The sequence below is a fragment of the Chaetura pelagica genome, unplaced genomic scaffold (genome assembly GCF_000747805.2).
Source record: "Chaetura pelagica isolate M959 unplaced genomic scaffold, ChaPel_1.0 scaffold66, whole genome shotgun sequence".
NCBI lineage: Eukaryota > Metazoa > Chordata > Aves > Apodiformes > Apodidae > Chaetura > Chaetura pelagica.
Window position 1 is genome coordinate 5,416,616 of NW_009953811.1, and position 18,007 is coordinate 5,434,622.

Below are 18,007 nucleotides of genomic sequence, written 5' to 3' on the forward strand. Positions count from 1 at the left end.
AAGAGTGGAATAGAGTTGTGCTTCACAAATGTAAGATGTCCCTAACCTACTAAAATATTCAAAAATTTTCTTCCAAAATTACATGTTTGTTCCTCCCACCCCTGATACAATTTTAACATTGATTTCATTGTATCAATCCAATTTAAAACTGATTGGGTGGTTAAAGCAAGACAGTGTTAACAGATGTGACAAAAAAACGATCATGTTTATATCCTCCTAATTGGACATAGGCCTGTTTAAATTCCTCAGGGGAACTTTGGTAACATTCTTAGTCATAAGGAGAAACTATCCCAGAGGTTATTAAAAATACTTGGTTCACCACGTTGCAGCTAGTATTGACCTGGTATTTTTAAAGCCTCCAGTTTATCAGCCAAATCTACCTTTCTATCAGTTGATCTATAGAACACATTTAGGTTCTTTCTCACTTTCAATATAGTTTCTTACATTTCTTTCATTTCCAATTGTGCAATGTATGTGTAATTAATGTGTTGCATGTAACTTATTCTCAATCTCACCTTTTGCCCAGAGGGAGGCAAATGATTGCCGTAGAACATTTTGTTTTGGTAGGGCCAGATGGGCACATGGAACTTTTTATTAGGGAAATCAAGGTAAGGTGCACGTGGTCTGAACACTAAACCCAGGGATATATGGAATAGTCTGTTGACCACCCCATAGTCTCTTACCTTTTTTGAAGAAACTCTGTTTCCTCTACAAACAAGTTTCTGTTAAGGTTTCTGTAAAGTTTTGCCAGAGGACAAGCCTTACTGACCACAGCAAGGATGGGTGAGATACTACTGGACTCCAAGATTCTCAGTTTTATTCCTATTCATCAGAATAATGTTTCCTACTCTCTCAGTTGTGCTTAACCAGTTTTTGGTGGAGGTTAAGTGTATATTTTTCTTCTCAAGAAGAAACCAAACCAAACATACCTAGATTTGAATGCCTCGATGGCTGGTTTGGATGTATATCAAAATCAAATCTGTCAAAGCAAAAATATTTGAGAATTGAAATGTTTTCCAAACATTTAAACTTCCATAATTTCTCAGAGAGAAACCCCATGAAGGTCTTGCAACCAACAACATGCTCATCCTGGTTCTTTATCATATCCAGTACATAGGCCATTTGTCTAGCATGGCAGTAAATGCTCTCACTCTTCAGAGCTGATGCAGAAGTGTCCCATATGATTAGCTCATATCCTCACACCCAAAATCACACCTAAATTTGAGTATTTAGCTTGAATGCCTGAATTAGCAGGTGTCACACTGAATTCCCTAACAGTCTCCTATTAGGGAATAAAGAAACCTTAAGAAGTTTGTTTAGATTTTAACAAGATTCAGATTTCCTCTGCAGGTGTTTGTTGTGTTTTTGTTGTTGTTTAGTGTTTTTTTTTCTGAGATGAGTGCAAACTTAAGCATCTTTATCAGAAATGGAACCTGAGCCCTGGCTGCAATTGGTGTTTTGATGTCTTCTGTACTATAAAATACTATGGAAAATCTTCAGCAATTCAAAGTGGATGATTAGGAGGCAAATGCTGCTCCTACACATCTGAAGATGCATTATTTGAAAAAAAACCCAAAAACATTATGACACAAGAGCTACTAAAATCAAATGAACTTCCCAGTCCATATGGTGACCAAGGTCAAATTCATGAGTAGAACAATTTCCTCTTAACTGATCTGGATGTTTCACAGCTGCTCTGCCTCCTTGTTGAAAAGCAGTAGTGAATCTGATGCCAACTGTAAATCTTATAAATGTGAAATAGCCCAGAGAGTCAAGTTCATCCCCAAGTGATTCATTAACCTTATTCACACTTGTGTGTTTGCCTGTTTTACAACTTTGTAATGATATCAGTTGGTTTGGGGTGTATTGGCATCATAATGCTAGGGAAAGGGGCAAGAAAAATGGTGGTCAATCAGGTTTGTACGTGGCTTATATTCATATGACTAGTAAGTAAGAGAGAAATCAAACTGCTAATAGCTAAAGGTTTTCTCCATGTAATAACCTCCAGGTAACAGCTTGACTGGGATCAGTTACACTATGCAAAACACATCACAGTCATCTACTGTATCCAACATCCTCTTGATTTGGTTATAGCTTTTAATTGTCACATAGTACTTTACTCCCTCCTTACTTCATATTGGTCTTTTCTACCCATACAGTTGGAAATTGTTTCTATTTTTGTTCCTTGTCCTAAGTGGAGATTGGTTGAATAATGGGCAAGGACTTGGATTCTTCATAAAAGCACTAAAATATATTAATCACTTCACTGTTGTCTGTGGAAGGGGAGGCAGGAAAGGGAGAAAGCTTTGAATGAAAATTATTAAACTGGGATTGTTTGAACTCATTATTGGAATTATCAAGCTTTCTGTTCACTTGAAAGAGAAGTTCAGATCAATTATATACACTGACTACATGTTATTTTCCTAATAGCCTAAAGATAGAAGTAGGATTTCTTGCATACCATTGCAATTGAGGCATAAATATGCTTTTTATTTCTACAGAAGAGAGAAAAAGGAACAAGTTTGATTGCCCTATCTTAGTTTTTCCATAGAAAAAAAAAAATAAAATTCAAAATCTTCTATCTAGCCCTAAGCAGATGCCCAGTTAAAGCTCCAAACAGTATTTCAGCTCTCTTAAACCCTTGAGATAAAGCTTGTGTGCTGTGAAAGTCTTGTACCAGGGTGAGATGTGTTTTCTGTGATATGGTGCAAGGAGAATTTTCTCATACATATGCAGTAGCCCATGATACCACTGGATGGCAATGGTTACATTTGTCACTAACACTTTCAAATGATTATTTTTTTTTATTATTATTAATTTTTTTTTCCCCAGACACTGTGATCTTCTGTAAAAATAACTGCAGCATTTAGAACCTGGTTTTCTTCCAGGGAAGATATTGAGAACTTTTCCATCACTATCTGCAAGAGCAAGATTAGACTTAATATCTTTTAAAGAATGGATAAATATTGCCCAGCTTTCTCTTAGGTTTGTGCTCTTCACAGTGTAGGCAGAGAACCTCACAATATGCGTTACAGGTTGCTGAGCCCTGGAACCTTTCATTCTACACGTGAGGTAGAATTGCCTTTGGGCTGCTCTAACATTGTGAAAGGGCAGGAGAGGAGAGTTGGCATCAACTCCTTGCATGCCTCATCTGTCACAGGTGCTGTGAAGAATCTGTACTGGTCTATGTCAGCAGTAGCTTTCCCCACAACAGGCATTTTCTCATGTCTTCTTCTGCTCATCTCACATGAGTAAACCAAGAAGGACTAACTGTACCCAAGAACTTGGATTATAGACTATATAGAAAAAAACTTGCCACCATCTTCCTGTTTCTTAAACTTCTCTTGATATCCAAAAGAATGGACTCGGAGTAGGAATCACCAATTATACATCAGTTGTACATAAAGGCCCTATTCAGGAGACATGAGATTTTTCAGTGACTTACTCATTTTTCCTCTGATCTATGCAGTGTCAGATAAAGTTAGCAAGTCTGTACTCTCAGATTAAGGCTTGAGTGTGAAAAAAAAGTAATAAATGCAATCTCTGTGATTTACAGACTTGCAATTTGTCAGGTTTTGGCTTCATGCAGCTGGTAAAGAGTGGATCTGCAGACCCCAAGTGCAGAGACATGAGGTTGCTTACTCTTATTGCACATAACACTGCTGGGAGCTCAACAAACATCTACTGTTGTAAAATTCAAAATCTTCTATCTAGCCCTAAGCAGATGCCCAGTTAAAGCTCCAAACAGTATTTCAGCTCTCTTAAACCCTTGAGATAAAGCTTGTGTGCTGTGAAAGTCTTGTACCAGGGTGAGATGTGTTTTCTGTGATATGGTGCAAGGAGAATTTTCTCATACATATGCAGTAGCCCATGATACCACTGGATGGCAATGGTTACATTTGTCACTAACACTTTCAAATTATTTATTTTTTTTTTTTATTTTTTTATTTTTTTTCCCCAGACACTGTGATCTTCTGTAAAAAGAACTGCAGCATTTAGAACCTGGTTTTCTTCCAGGGAAGATATTGAGAACTTTTCCATCACTATCTGCAAGAGCAAGATTAGACTTAATATCTTTTAAAGAATGGATAAATATTGCCCAGCTTTCTCTTAGGTTTGTGCTCTTCACAGTGTAGGCAGAGAACCTCACAATATGCGTTACAGGTTGCTGAGCCCTGGAACCTTTCATTCTACACGTGAGGTAGAATTGCCTTTGGGCTGCTCTAACATTGTGAAAGGGCAGGAGAGGAGAGTTGGCATCAACTCCTTGCATGCCTCATCTGTCACAGGTGCTGTGAAGAATCTGTACTGGTCTATGTCAGCAGTAGCTTTCCCCACAACAGGCATTTTCTCATGTCTTCTTCTGCTCATCTCACATGAGTAAACCAAGAAGGACTAACTGTACCCAAGAACTTGGATTATAGACTATATAGAAAAAAACTTGCCACCATCTTCCTGTTTCTTAAACTTCTCTTGATATCCAAAAGAATGGACTCGGAGTAGGAATCACCAATTATACATCAGTTGTACATAAAGGCCCTATTCAGGAGACATGAGATTTTTCAGTGACTTACTCATTTTTCCTCTGATCTATGCAGTGTCAGATAAAGTTAGCAAGTCTGTACTCTCAGATTAAGGCTTGAGTGTGAAAAAAAAGTAATAAATGCAATCTCTGTGATTTACAGACTTGCAATTTGTCAGGTTTTGGCTTCATGCAGCTGGTAAAGAGTGGATCTGCAGACCCCAAGTGCAGAGACATGAGGTTGCTTACTCTTATTGCACATAACACTGCTGGGAGCTCAACAAACATCTACTGTTGAAAACTGCAGCACCCAATGTTTATGGCTAAGATTGACATTGCTTATTTGCTTCTGGTGTCTCAGTTGTGTCTAATCACAGAAGGTGCTCAAATTTTTGTATTTCTAATCCAGAAAGTTTGATGTTATTGGTCATTCAAAGTAGCATTCAAACAGAAGAGGTCTTATATGAACATTATACATGGTATTTTGTTGTTGTGATGGTATTTTAGCTCTTTGCTGTTGTTAATTAGGGAGAATATCAGCTATGGATTTTAATGAATTATTGAAAAATCTTCAAAAAAACTAAAACCTTTAATAAACTTATTTTATGTTTCCAAAGACAAGTAAGAAAACATTTCTTCTTAAATGTGCCAGATAGTCATAGCCATTGTATTACTGACAGTATTGTCAGTGCAGAGTGGTAGTCATGTCTGTGGTGTGATTCACCTGACCTGTTTTATGAACCTATCCTGCAGAGTTGAACTGACCTTCTAAACATTTATCTCCACTCACTTGCTCTAAGATCTCTAAGGTTAAGTGATGTGAATCCCACCATTTTCTGTTGCTTTTTGACTACAGCACAGGGAGACTACAGCATGCTGAAGTGGCATTAGAAGTTGCTTTTTCTCAATATGTTGGATATTGTTTCTGCTCTTGGTGCCTACCAAAGAAAGTTTTTATTTTTTGAGTCCAGGGTAAGACAATAATGATTCAAAATCTTCATGGCAGAGCTCCACAACTGTCTTTTATTTGTAGAATTGAAGAGAAATTCAAGTGGGAAAGGACCTCAGAAAAGCCCTAGTTCAGTCTTCTGCTCCGAGTAAGGTCAGAACAGTTTGCTTAGAGCTTTGCCCAGGCTGGTCTTGAAAACCTTTAAGAACAGAGATTTCAAATCCTCCCTATCTCCATGTTTCAATGCTTAATTACCCCCCAAATGAATAAATTTTCTTTATGTCCAATTTTCTTACATCTTTCTATCCTGTTTTAATGTTTGACCATTGTCTCTCACCCACCTGCTATACATTCCCATGAAGATCCTAGCTCCATCTTCTCAATAAGATTCTCTTTCACACTGAAAGAAACCTATCAAATCCCTCTAAGACATCTCTTCTACAAACTGAGCAGGTCTAACTCCCTTAGCGTGTCCTCACAGGGCAAATGGTTCCAACCATCCTGATGGCCCTCTGCTGAACTTGCTCCAGTGTATCAATATCTGGGTTTTTTTGGAGGCTCAAAATTGTACACAGTATTTAAAAATTGTTTTTCAAGGTGGAAACTGATCTCTGTTTTTACCTACATATCACTGTGAAGAACTGAGAGTCCTCCCCCAACTCATTCATGTTTGGAGTCTGAGCCTAACTTTGGGCTGTAGACAAACACTTTGTTCTTTTGTTTCCCATGTGGAAGTCGGAAATAGTCAGGGTTGAGGAACTGGAATAATGATCTAACCTTTATAATAACATTAGGACAAAGGGTAAGAAAAGCTGATATAATTCACCATCTTTATAAATAAGCAGGAATCACCTTTCTCATGCATGGAGGACGGACAGCACATTTGAGAGCAGGTGGCCAAGTTCCTGACCTTGCTCAAAATGTTACCTCAGAGAAAGTTCTAGGAAACGTTGTTGAAAATTACAGATGAAACACTTCACTACCATGGAACTGAGGTCATCTCTGAAGTGGAAATTGGCCACCGAGCAGAATTGCACACCTCTTCCACCTCTCACTCTCAGACAGAAAGTGTACCTTATTTGAACCTGGGAAAAAGTTTACATTTTCCATAGCTCACTGGGGAAGTCATATCATCTAACTTTAGGTGAAAGCCTTGTAAACCTCTGCATGTCTAAATCCCCTGGCTGTTAATGGGGTGATAAAGACCTTTCTTAGCTACTGTTCACTTCATCCTAAAATGGGTAATTAGATATCACACTCTGAAATCCAGTCTATAAAAGCTTATACTTTTATTGTAAGGAGAGCAGCAGGGGACTGATCCAGCTGTATATCTTTATACTCTAGCACCTGAGTTACTTTTAGAGACTTCTAACAGTTACATGACTTAGTGTTAACTTATCTGCCCCACAAAATCAAGAGCTAGGGGATATGGAACAGGGAAACTGTGGAAACATAGTGGGCTTGAGAACTCAAGAGGAACAGAAAGGAGATGTAAGAACCAGGAGAAAATGTTTGGTGATGAGTAGAATGAATAGAAAAGGTATATGAGAAATAGATACAAGTTGCACTTGACTCTACCACTGTCCTCTATTATTTCTAAGTTGTGGGAAATTTGGGTTTTTTTTTATCTTTTTGCTGTTAATCTGGTTTTCTTAAATATTTTCCTTCCGTTCCATCAGTAGTTGAATGCAACTTTCTTTTTTCCTCCTACTCCCTTCCACACACTCACTCTTCCCTCCTCCCACACCCAGGATGCTTGACCTTTTACTGATATCAACCATAAATTAGCTGACCCTTAGAAGAACTTTAATCATGTGAGCAGGCTGTAAGGAAACAGATTGCTGGGCAGAATTGTGCAAGTTTAAATGTACCTTTTTTTAGTTCACCCAAAAATGCTGAAAATGCAGCCTTATTTGAGGTAAAGGTTGCAACAATGTGAGAAAGAGACTGAAAAATTCTTTCCAGTTGGAGGAAGGACTATCCCACAGTCTTTGGGGACTACTCTGTCAATAGTCTTTGTAGGCAGCTTTTCCTCAGCCTCCAGCATCAGAAGATGTCCTTGTGATAAACTGTTTGACATCAGCAGATTAGTCAGGATTTGGTCTATTGAAGGTTTGGTAGCACAGCAGTTTTCCTAAGAGATGAGCAGAAGAGTATAGATCAGATACTCATCTACGATGAGTTAGAACGAGGTTCATTCAGTGTTGTGCTCAAAGGTGTCCATCAGCACCCACATGACTGTGCTATTTTCAGTAGACTGAATTCTACCTAAGTGAATTCTGGGCCTTCATCATTGCCATTGTTACACAGTAGCCTGAAAGATGGGGAAACACTTTCTCTTATTTGCAAGGAAACACCAGAAGTAGGTTCTGATGATTCACCTAAGGCTGTTGAAGGAGATTTTAAGATTTTAGCAAAGCGTTCCCAGTCTACTCCAATGTGCTACCCATCACAGAACATACTATATATACTGGTTAACAGTTCAACAGAAATTAACCTGCAAAGTTATGGTGGCAAACCATACTGTTTTTTTTTTCCAGTACACTCTGATAGACAAATGTACAGAGTCTGGATTATTGTGTAATTAGCATGAAACTCGGCCCAGACTCATTGTCCATGCACCTCTTTTCTAGTTCCAGCTATTCACATTCTTTCTTCTGGGAGCTGGATTGTGTGTGCTGGAGATCTACCAGTGAGGACATTAAACGAATGAGGGTTATGCTGGAAATAAGGCCAGGTTCCTTTCCCAGACTGCTATCTGTTATGAAATCCTACAGAGATTATTCAGATCTTCTTGGTACAGAAAGTGTTTTCATCTTGGGCATCCCTTGCAGGGAAGCTGGTCACTTATCTCTTCAGGTATCTCTGCTCATTCATAACACTTGCAAAGTAATCTGACAAGGGCTGGGTTTCATGTTCAGGGAGAAGAAGTGGTTGAGGGATAAAAAGTAGGTTGCTTTGCTTAAGCTAGAGAGAGCTGAGGAAATGCATGGTCCTTATTCCCATGGAGATCATGTCTGGGATAGAAGAGGCAGAGATTTCATTAATGTTGGTGTGCAGATGCAATCTTATATGATTCAGTTAAACACAACTTTTATGGAATGACTTTTTGAAGTGAAAAAACTCACCTTACAACTCATTCCCTCTTGTTAACACCTCCTGCCCATGATGATAAAAGATATTAGAAAACAGAAGACACTACAAGGCAAAGGCTGATACTTTTTTCCTCCTACTCTTTCCAAAAAAGCCTCTCAATGGTCAACTCTAGTGAGAACTTCTAAGTCCAAAAGTGAATACACCTCTTATTTCTGTTTATGGTCACACCAATGCAAGTCTACAGTGACTCTGTTCAAGTCTCAGTGCACAAACGGAGCCTATAAATTAGACCCATTATCTTTAATACTAATTAATTAGGTATTAAAGAAAAATAATTGGTAACCAGAGTTACATGATATTTAACACGCAGCCTTTTGCACCAAGAGAATAAACCACTGCCATCTAAAGCAAAGGGCAAGAATTTCTAATTGCAACCTCTGCTCCAGCGACATGTGTTCTGTTGATTATGCATTGTGTATATGAATATTAGAATATAGACATATTTTCAAGACATCGAAGCAGCCCCTACACTCTGCCTGGCAGACCTGGGTTCAGATGACTTGCTGAATAGGTCCCACTGATGGCAGTCATTGTGGTTATATATAATGTTTATACTTGTCAAAGAAATAAAAAATAAGATGCAGACTAAAATCTCTCACATGCCTTCAATTACATGGACATAGACTACAGGGGTGCTCCTTATTCAACATGCTCCTGAGTGATGGTTTGAATTCAAATGGTGGAGTCTGATCTTACCTTTGATGTTTCAAAAACTTGAAGATAAAATATGCAATCAGAAAAAAAAAAAAAATCTAATTAAAAGAAAAAAGTATGAGATCTGAAAAAAGTGGCAGGAGTCAGAAGAGAAGGGGAGGGAGTTGCTAAGATCTTGCTTTTTACTCTAGAACAAGTTCCCCTTTAAAGTAAAAACAAATCAAGTGAAAGAATTTATTTTTTAAATTCTCTTTTCATTGTTTGGTGGGTTCTTTTGTTTGTGTTTTATTTTGGGGAGTTTTTTGTTGGCTCTTGGTTTTTGGTTTTTCTATTTATTTGGTTGGTTTTTAATGATAGTGAAGCAAAATTTGCACAACTACATAGAAAAATAGAAAAATTCCAATTTAGAATTCCATCATGAAACGACACCATTCTAATTTCTCCAGGCCACGGTTTGTTAATATTCCACAAAGTCCCAGGATGCAACTATAAGACAGCATTCAAATCTATGAACATGAGGCAATCATGCTCAGCAGAGTATAACAATAATTATAATAGAGATTAAATAAAAATAATTAGAAAAAGTTCATCTAGTTTTGATGTATTAATTATTCTGACCCTGTTCTATTCAGAGTCTAATTATCTGGTTCAGTGAAAATGCCAAGATTTCTACGACTCATAAAAATTACATTCCAGTAATTATGTCAGCAAACTAAACAGTATTCATTTACCATGCCTTTTTATGCACACATTTGAATATGCTTTTTTAACTGTTTTTGCTCTTTGTTCCTATTCATGGAAAATAATACCTGTAGAGAAATTTGAAAGTCAGTAGCACTCTAAACGTAATGTGCAATTCTTGCTGATATTTTTCTTTTGTGAGGCTTCTGTAAGTCTCATATAACCTTTGTTTAAAAAACATGAATTAAAGTTCACTCTTCAGTTGTTTCAAAGCAGCATTTTTGAAGTCTGTGCTGTTAAAAGAAAAAAAATAATTAAAAAAAATTAAAGTGGCAACACAAAGCAGAATTTCTTTCAGCTAAGTTGGTCATAATGGAGACTACAAACCAGCTCAACCCCACAATGACCATGGTGCATGGGGCTTTCAGAGGGACAGATTCTCATCCCAATGGGTCACCTTTTTTTCCTTCTGTAAAGGTAAATAAAATGCGTATAGTTAGACATTGCCAGATGATAATAATCACTGAATCTCAACAGAATTTTTAAAAATTACACCAGGTGAGGATCTGGCCTTTATTTTGAAGAGACTGAAGGTGAGACTAAGGCTGCCTTTTCATACAGAAACAAACTCCATCTCAGCATACATCTGTCAGGATCTACTTGGAGTTAATCTGATTTTGAACTAGCTAATTTTATCTCACACTGCAGCCCAGTACTTCTTAAGCTGTTGACATCTATCTGAACAAAATGATGCAGTAAATCAGTTTGTCACTAAAAGGTCAGAAAAATCTCTCCTAGGTTAAGAAATGGGGGCAAATGGATCACAGTATTTTACTGTAGAAAGCAGTACGGGTGTTGTGTGGTGGGAAATAAAACAGAGAATAAAGCTTTCAACAATAAGGAAAAACTTTGTTATATGATATTTATTTGTATCTGAGGAAACAGCTTGATGGCCAGCAGACCTGGCTGAATACTACACAAGGAATACCAAATTTTCCAGATCAATGCATTGCAAATATTCAACTGATTTAAAAATTGGTTTCTCAGATCATATTCTGTGGTCAAGATTCTTTAGCTTCCAATTGTTATTGTTCCACCTGCACAGAATATGTTTTTCCAATAAATACATTTTAGCTTTTGTTTTGTTTGGGTTTGGGTGGGTTTTTTTCAGGAAGAAAAAATGTCAGTAAACTGACCTTCCTAAACTATGTTCTAGAGTTTACCCAAAGCAATATTCCGTGTATTTGGTGGATTAATTTCTCCATCTGCTGTTGCTAGCAGCAGCTGACTGCCTGTATAGGTCGTCAAACAGGTCAGGAACCCAAGAGGAGGACAGGTCCAGAGGCTTTTATCCACTTTGTTTCTGTGCGGCTACATGACTACAAACCTTAGACCTTTTTAAAAGACTGAGGATTTAAAGTGGAAATTCACATCTGTTTCTTTGATACTCATGCTGAAACAAAGTTGCATTTAAACTATGAGAAAGTTTTTAAATTTCAACTGACTGCTGAAGTTTTCCTTTGGGAAGTGGAAATGCATAAAATATCCTAAAATTTCCCATTCCAGTTTACCTGCTACTCCCTAAGCAAGAGTATCTTAGGAAATTTTGGGAGTTTGGGAGTTTTTTAAGGCTTTTCTCAGAGTGTAAATCACATCTCAAGCTCATAGTTTTCTGGTTTTCAGTCTAAGAGTTTCCAGCTGGTACAAGTCAGTCCCAAAAATTTTTTTCTCAAATAACTACAACTGACATTTTTTGCTCAGCAACCAATGATATTGGTTTTATGAGTTTTTTTTTTTCTCCTTGCTTTCTGCTTTATTGTAGGTTGAAAGACCTTGCAATGTTGGCCAAACCTAATGAGCCATGATAAAACATTAACTATTACAAGGAAAAGATCTTAAATACACAGCTCCAATCCTGTTTCTGCAGTTGCCACTTTTCTAGTGAATTTAAGTATTTTTGAAAAGTCACAATTTGAGGTTGCTGTGTTCACAAACTGTATAATACTTTGCCGTAACTATGTGGACTTTCCCCTCTGTTGCTCTGAGAGGAAGAAGCTCCATTGCAATTTATCCTTTCCACAAAACCAAACAAAACTTAAAAAAATAAAATAATTTTGAAAAGTCTGTCTACTGAGATTTGTAGTCTTACTGTGGTTATATGATAAGCTTTCATGTAGGAGCAGTACATAGCTGTGTTGGGAATATTTAACAGACAAAAAATGTGTCCTGGAAGATTGAAATGATTCTGTTGTCGTGTCTCATAGAGGACTATGAAAAGTCTCATATGAAAAGATTGTCTGCCTTAATCAATAAGAGAAATTCTTAATAACTATAACATTAGAGTAAATGAAAGTACCCTTAACCTATAACTGACTTCTAAATTCTAAAAGTATCACAGCTGATTTGGGAAATAAAGATGTCAAGGGTGTCAACAGATGAAATATCGTTTTCATGCTCTCAGTAGAAGAGATGGGTTGATATTCAACTTCAGCATATGGCATTACAAGCACAATTACCTGCAAGTTGCTTGCTACTTCTAGGTATTCCCCAAATATTTTGGTATTATTCTGTATAGAAGTATGGGAAAACTAAAAAAGTACTATATATTTGTTATGTTTTGATATTTTTCATATAGTTGTGGGACAAGAAGGGAAACACCTACAGACATTTATAATCATCTCTTGCAAGAGACAAAAGGCAAGAAGAGAGAAGAGAAAACAATAATATTCACATTACTGTTATCTCCTCTACAGACAAATTTTGCTAACGCTAATGTACTAAAAAATCAATGAACAGCTCTCCACACTTCAGCAGAATAACTGTGGGGATTTTAAATAAAACAAAACAAAAAAGTAAGCAAAAACCACTCACTGAAAAATGCTACACAAAGCCTCATTTTGTGGAGATCTATAATATGCCTATTGTGAAAGGAATAAAGGAGTGATTCCTTATTATTCCAAGAAAAGTAGAGTTATTTGCCTTTTAATGGAAATTTTTGTTCCAAAATACGACCAGAATAGCTAACCAAGGTTTCTGTCTCTCTCTTTCTTTTTCTTTCCCTGCCCCCACACACCCTCCTCTGTCCTTTAGCTGGAAAGGCTCAGACCATCTAGCAGTACCTATGTCAGACCACAGCATTTTGATTTAGTGTTGAGACGTCAACTTAAATTATTTCTATGGATAGTTCCCTTATGAGAGGAAGATTATCTCCATCAAAAAAATGTATCAGATGAGTGGGCTGCAGCTATCAATTACCCTCTGAGTACAAGCTTTGGCTAAATTTTGTTTGCTGCTTATTCCCTCATGGGCCAGAGGTTAACCTGTTAAGTTGAGAACTGATCCCAAAGTAGACATTAATGTCTTAATGCATTTAGTTGCTGTGGATCTTTTTGGCGGCAGGCCCCTGGGATTGAATTGTTTCTCATACTTGACTAGGTCACCAATTGCAGAGGGCACCTGGAATGCTTGAATAAATATGGCTCAGTTTACCCTCTTTCCCCAGTTATTATTTCAAAGCTGCATGTCTTTCTACTGTTTGAGAGGTTCATGTGTTGTGAAATATTTTCAAGGAACCAATAAGAATAATATAATTGGTCTTTGAAGCTGCATGGCTCACCTTTCCTTGTGTTGTTTCAGGAATGGTTATTGTAGCTTTACAGGACTGTAATTTTTACAAAAGAAAATTATTTAGGTTTCACCTTTCCCTGCATCAAACTTCAGTACTGGAAATGAGCTAAAATGCAAAGGCTCTTCTCCACAGGTCAAACTGTGAGGTCTGGCTCTGGTTTTACCAGAAAAGACTCAGTTGTTTTTTTTTCCTCTGTTATCTCTGTTTAGGTGTTCTACTAGGTAAGGGTAAATTCAAGAACTAAATCATAGCACAAAACAGGTGAGAATGCATAGGTGTTTAGCATATTTTAAATGCCTTATAGGCCTTTTGTAGCCACTGATATTAGTCTCAGAATCATGAGTTCTCAGAGTTAACCTTTTCACTGCATAATCCTCTGTGAATTTTGTTGTTGTCCAGTGTCTAATTTTTATCCCTGCACAATCATAATCTTGGGTAGAAAGACCCACAGATATTTTTTGAGTACTGGGGTTTGTACCTGCTGGTGTGGTTTGCCTCTATGGGCTGCTGTGTACAAAACTAAGTGATCATCTTTCACACGCATTAATACTTTTGCAAATTTGACTCCAGTTGTTTTCAGCTGAAATTGAGTGTTTCCTGGGGTTATTAGACAAAGAAGAGAGAAACAATTTTGCAAACCCTGTGCCTGAGTTTCTAAGCCCGCTGGAAATTTATTTAAAAAAAAAAAAAAAAAGCAAAAGAAAAAAAAAGAAAAAACCTCACACAAGGATTTAACCACAAATTTCACAACCAGGACTACGTTTACAGGTATTTTATATCAATTACAGTGGCTGCTGATGAAAGAAAATTACGTTAAAAATAATCAGACTTGAAGGAAAACAGCAGTTGTATGGAATAAATAACTGGGAGACAGCATTTGTAAAAGCCCTGTAATGAGGGGCTTCTCTCCCAAAGCACTGTGTTATCTTCCTGCAAAGTCCCAAGCTTCTGAGTTAAAAGGACTCAGCTGCTCATGGGTGATATCAACCTTTAGCTGGATCAATCCCAAAATGAGCCACCCAAGGATCAGACCACACTGTTTGCAGCCAGGACTGTGCATGCATAGGCAATTACTCCAAGAGAAAGTGATGAGAGAAAATGTAATGTAAACTCTGCACTCAGCCAATAAATCTTACAGTAGCCTAATTTTTCTAGGACTGATGCCTCGAGCAATACCTGTGTGGGCCGGAAAGGAAGGAAGAAAAAAAAATGGTCTTGAAGTTTCTGAAATTCCCTTATCCTGTTTATCAGAACACTTATGCTTCTCTTAAATTGTGACCTTTCCCTTGGGGATTTTGCTCTCCAAATGAGGCTTCAAAGCCTTTGGGTTACTGCAGGAGACATCATTGTCCAAGAGTGGACCGGAAACGCGTATCATGCTCAACTGCAACTAATTTCATGCTGTCAAAAAGGAGTCTAACCTCTGAGTCAGCAGCTGCTGCCTGTTTTCAAGCAACTTGTGTAAATCTGACCAATGTCAGCTGACGGAGTGCGAGAAATAAATCTTTCTTTTTGGGTCATATTCTTTTGTTTCTGGTCAAGTATTGCATATTCAACAGCTCGAACAGGTAGCCTGCTCAGCTGCAATCTGCTCATGAACATCACCAACTCAGAAAACAAAAAGGTAGTTGGAGTCTTCAAGCTCCTAATCCCTTTTCCTGTATGGGGGAGGAATATATGAGATGATTTCACCTTCCTTAGTCAATGAAGAACCCATTGTTTTTCAATAGTGCTTATCAGAAGGAGTAAAAAATGTCAAGGTAAAGAACTCGTAACAATTCTGAAGGACTGAGGTTGTTTCTGCTTTACAGAGAAGAAATTGAACAGCTATTTCCTTTGTCCAAGTTTCCCCATAGACACTTTCTCCTCTCCCAGACCCACTTTATGTTTTTTTCTTTAAACAAAATGTAAAGTCTTAACATATTGACTTAGCAGGCATCTGGTTTCAGTCAGTAAAAGAAAAATTTCAATAACTGAGTAAACATTTGCTGAAAGTTTTTGCTAAATGGATTTGAAACCTCATTTTGTTTTTGCTAGATTTTTTTCTGTTTCCTAGAAAGAATTTTAATTTTTTTTTTTTAATTTAAATAAATTTTCCATGGGGAAAAAAAAATACAAACAGGAAACAAATTCCTCAAACTCGTGTTCAACTGCAGTTTCCCCCAGGAAGGCAAGAAATCTCTTGCAGCTCTGAGTAGAACATAAGCATATTATTTTTAAAAATATACAATGTATTTAATTTTCATTTAATATTTGCACTATATTAATCCTTACTGAAACACAAACTGCAATTAGTAGGACTCCCTTTCCTGTGTTAAACCAAACTTTGCTGTGCTGTTCTCTCACTACAGCTCAAAATCACATATGGGGACAGTCAAATCATAGATCAAGCAAAGCATCTGAACTTATTGTGCTATGGTAACCACCTGTGAATCTGAGCCCAAACTTGCATAAATTAACTCTATTAAGTTCATTTGTTTAATGAATGGAACTGTGCCTATATTGACAGTTAATGTGGTTTAGAACCAGCTAACCTGAGAACACTTAAACCTGTTTTGCTATTAGTTGAAGTCAGAAAAAGTGTGATTTTAATCAAATCAGGTAATTGAAGGGGTGAATAAGAAATAAAACTAATCCAAAGTTTTGATCAGCTCTAATTTTCATCCAGAAAGGTGGAATTGTTTTTAGTTTTCACTGGGGTGGTTGTGACTTTATTGTAAATTACTTGATTATTACGCAACTCATTAATTATCTCAGCTATTTAGTGATTATTTACACTATTTTTTTTCATATATTAAGTATAAGGTAAATTAATTGGCAGATCTTAACTTCACATTCCTAGAGCCTGAGCTGAATTTTAAACCAACTCATTAGCAGTAGCCCTGTAAAAGCTCTTAAGCTTTTTCACAAAAATCGAACTGTAAAAGTAAAACAAGTTATTTTTGTTAATAGTTGTGCTGACACAAGCTGGTCAGACCTTTCTTGTTCACATTTGTATTTCTTGTCCATATTTGTACTTCTTGTCCGTACTTAGCATCACTTTTTTCTGTCACATAATTGTGGTGCTACATGGTGATTAAATTTTTATCCATTTGGACTAAAATAAGCATTTATTTCTTTTTTTAATAATTTGTGGTGACATTTATACTTTTATTTTTCAGCAGAATCAGTTGCCTGATCTGGTTTCACTCACAGTCCCATCTCAGAGCAAATTGCATGAAGACAAGAAAAAGGAACTAGGAGGAACCTGATGAGGGAAAGCTTCTCTCAAGTCTCTCAGCTTCCAGCAGGAAGGCAAGTTTAACTATGCCCAGGAGTTTTATGCAAGAAAGACAACTTTGAAAATGTCATGGTACATTTAGGTACCTAAATCCCTTTAATAATCCATCCCTAAGCGATTTAGCTGAGGTCATGAAGACATTTTACAACAAATCAGTGAATGAAGCCCAGATGTGCTATCGCCGATACGTGCATCCTAACTCCTGTTCTAGGCTTCTCCTTCTACCCTTAACTCCACAGGGATATGTCTGCTATATCATTGTAACATTTACTTAACATCTTTAAGGTGGGCAAAACTTGCAGCCTCCATCTTTAGTGGTTTAGAGCATCAAGGACCATCATAAAATTACCATGGGGGACAGGATTTGAAACAACAACAACAGCCAGCACGCAGAGGGTTTTTTTTCTCTATTTCACTCCCAAGGCGAGGAATTTTTACAATACCCTCTGGAGTTCCCCTGGCCTCAGCATCAAACATAGAGCGCAGCAGCCAAGAACAGGCCCACACCCTGCATAACTTGCCAGCAATAATTAATTAACTAAGGAGCAAACAGCAGCAAATATTCCCTGCATAGGATCACACGGTTTCATTTGGTTACATTCCAGTGATCGGAGTGTCACAAATGTGTGGGTGTTTTTCTGTTGTTCTTGTTGTTGTTTTTCTTTAAATGAAAATGTAGAGCTGGATTTAATAACCTAAATCTCAAACCTGGGCCCCAGGAATGAACACGGAAATCCAGCAATTCAGTCTCTCTTACACTTTGCTATACTTGAAATCTCTGTAACCCATCATCATACCTTCAAATTGATTGTTGCTCCTCTGTGGACAGGGCAGCTGCTCCTTCACAACAAGGGTCTGCTCATACAGTGAACTCTTCTGGAAGCAGTGCTCCTCAAGAGATGTTTTGGCACAGCTCTGTTAAGAGACTTTTAAGGGACTCCATCATCTTGTTGCCAGCTTGTCTGACACTGCTGCTACCATGTAATAGTGATTTCCAAAAGCCACAGATGCTTAGAAATACCTAATTCTTGTCAGGACTTTGGAGCTTGGTTTGCATGTGATTCCTAACCCATAAGGGCAAATACAAATCTGTGTATGCTAGAATTAGGTTGGACATTAGGAAAAAATTATTTAATA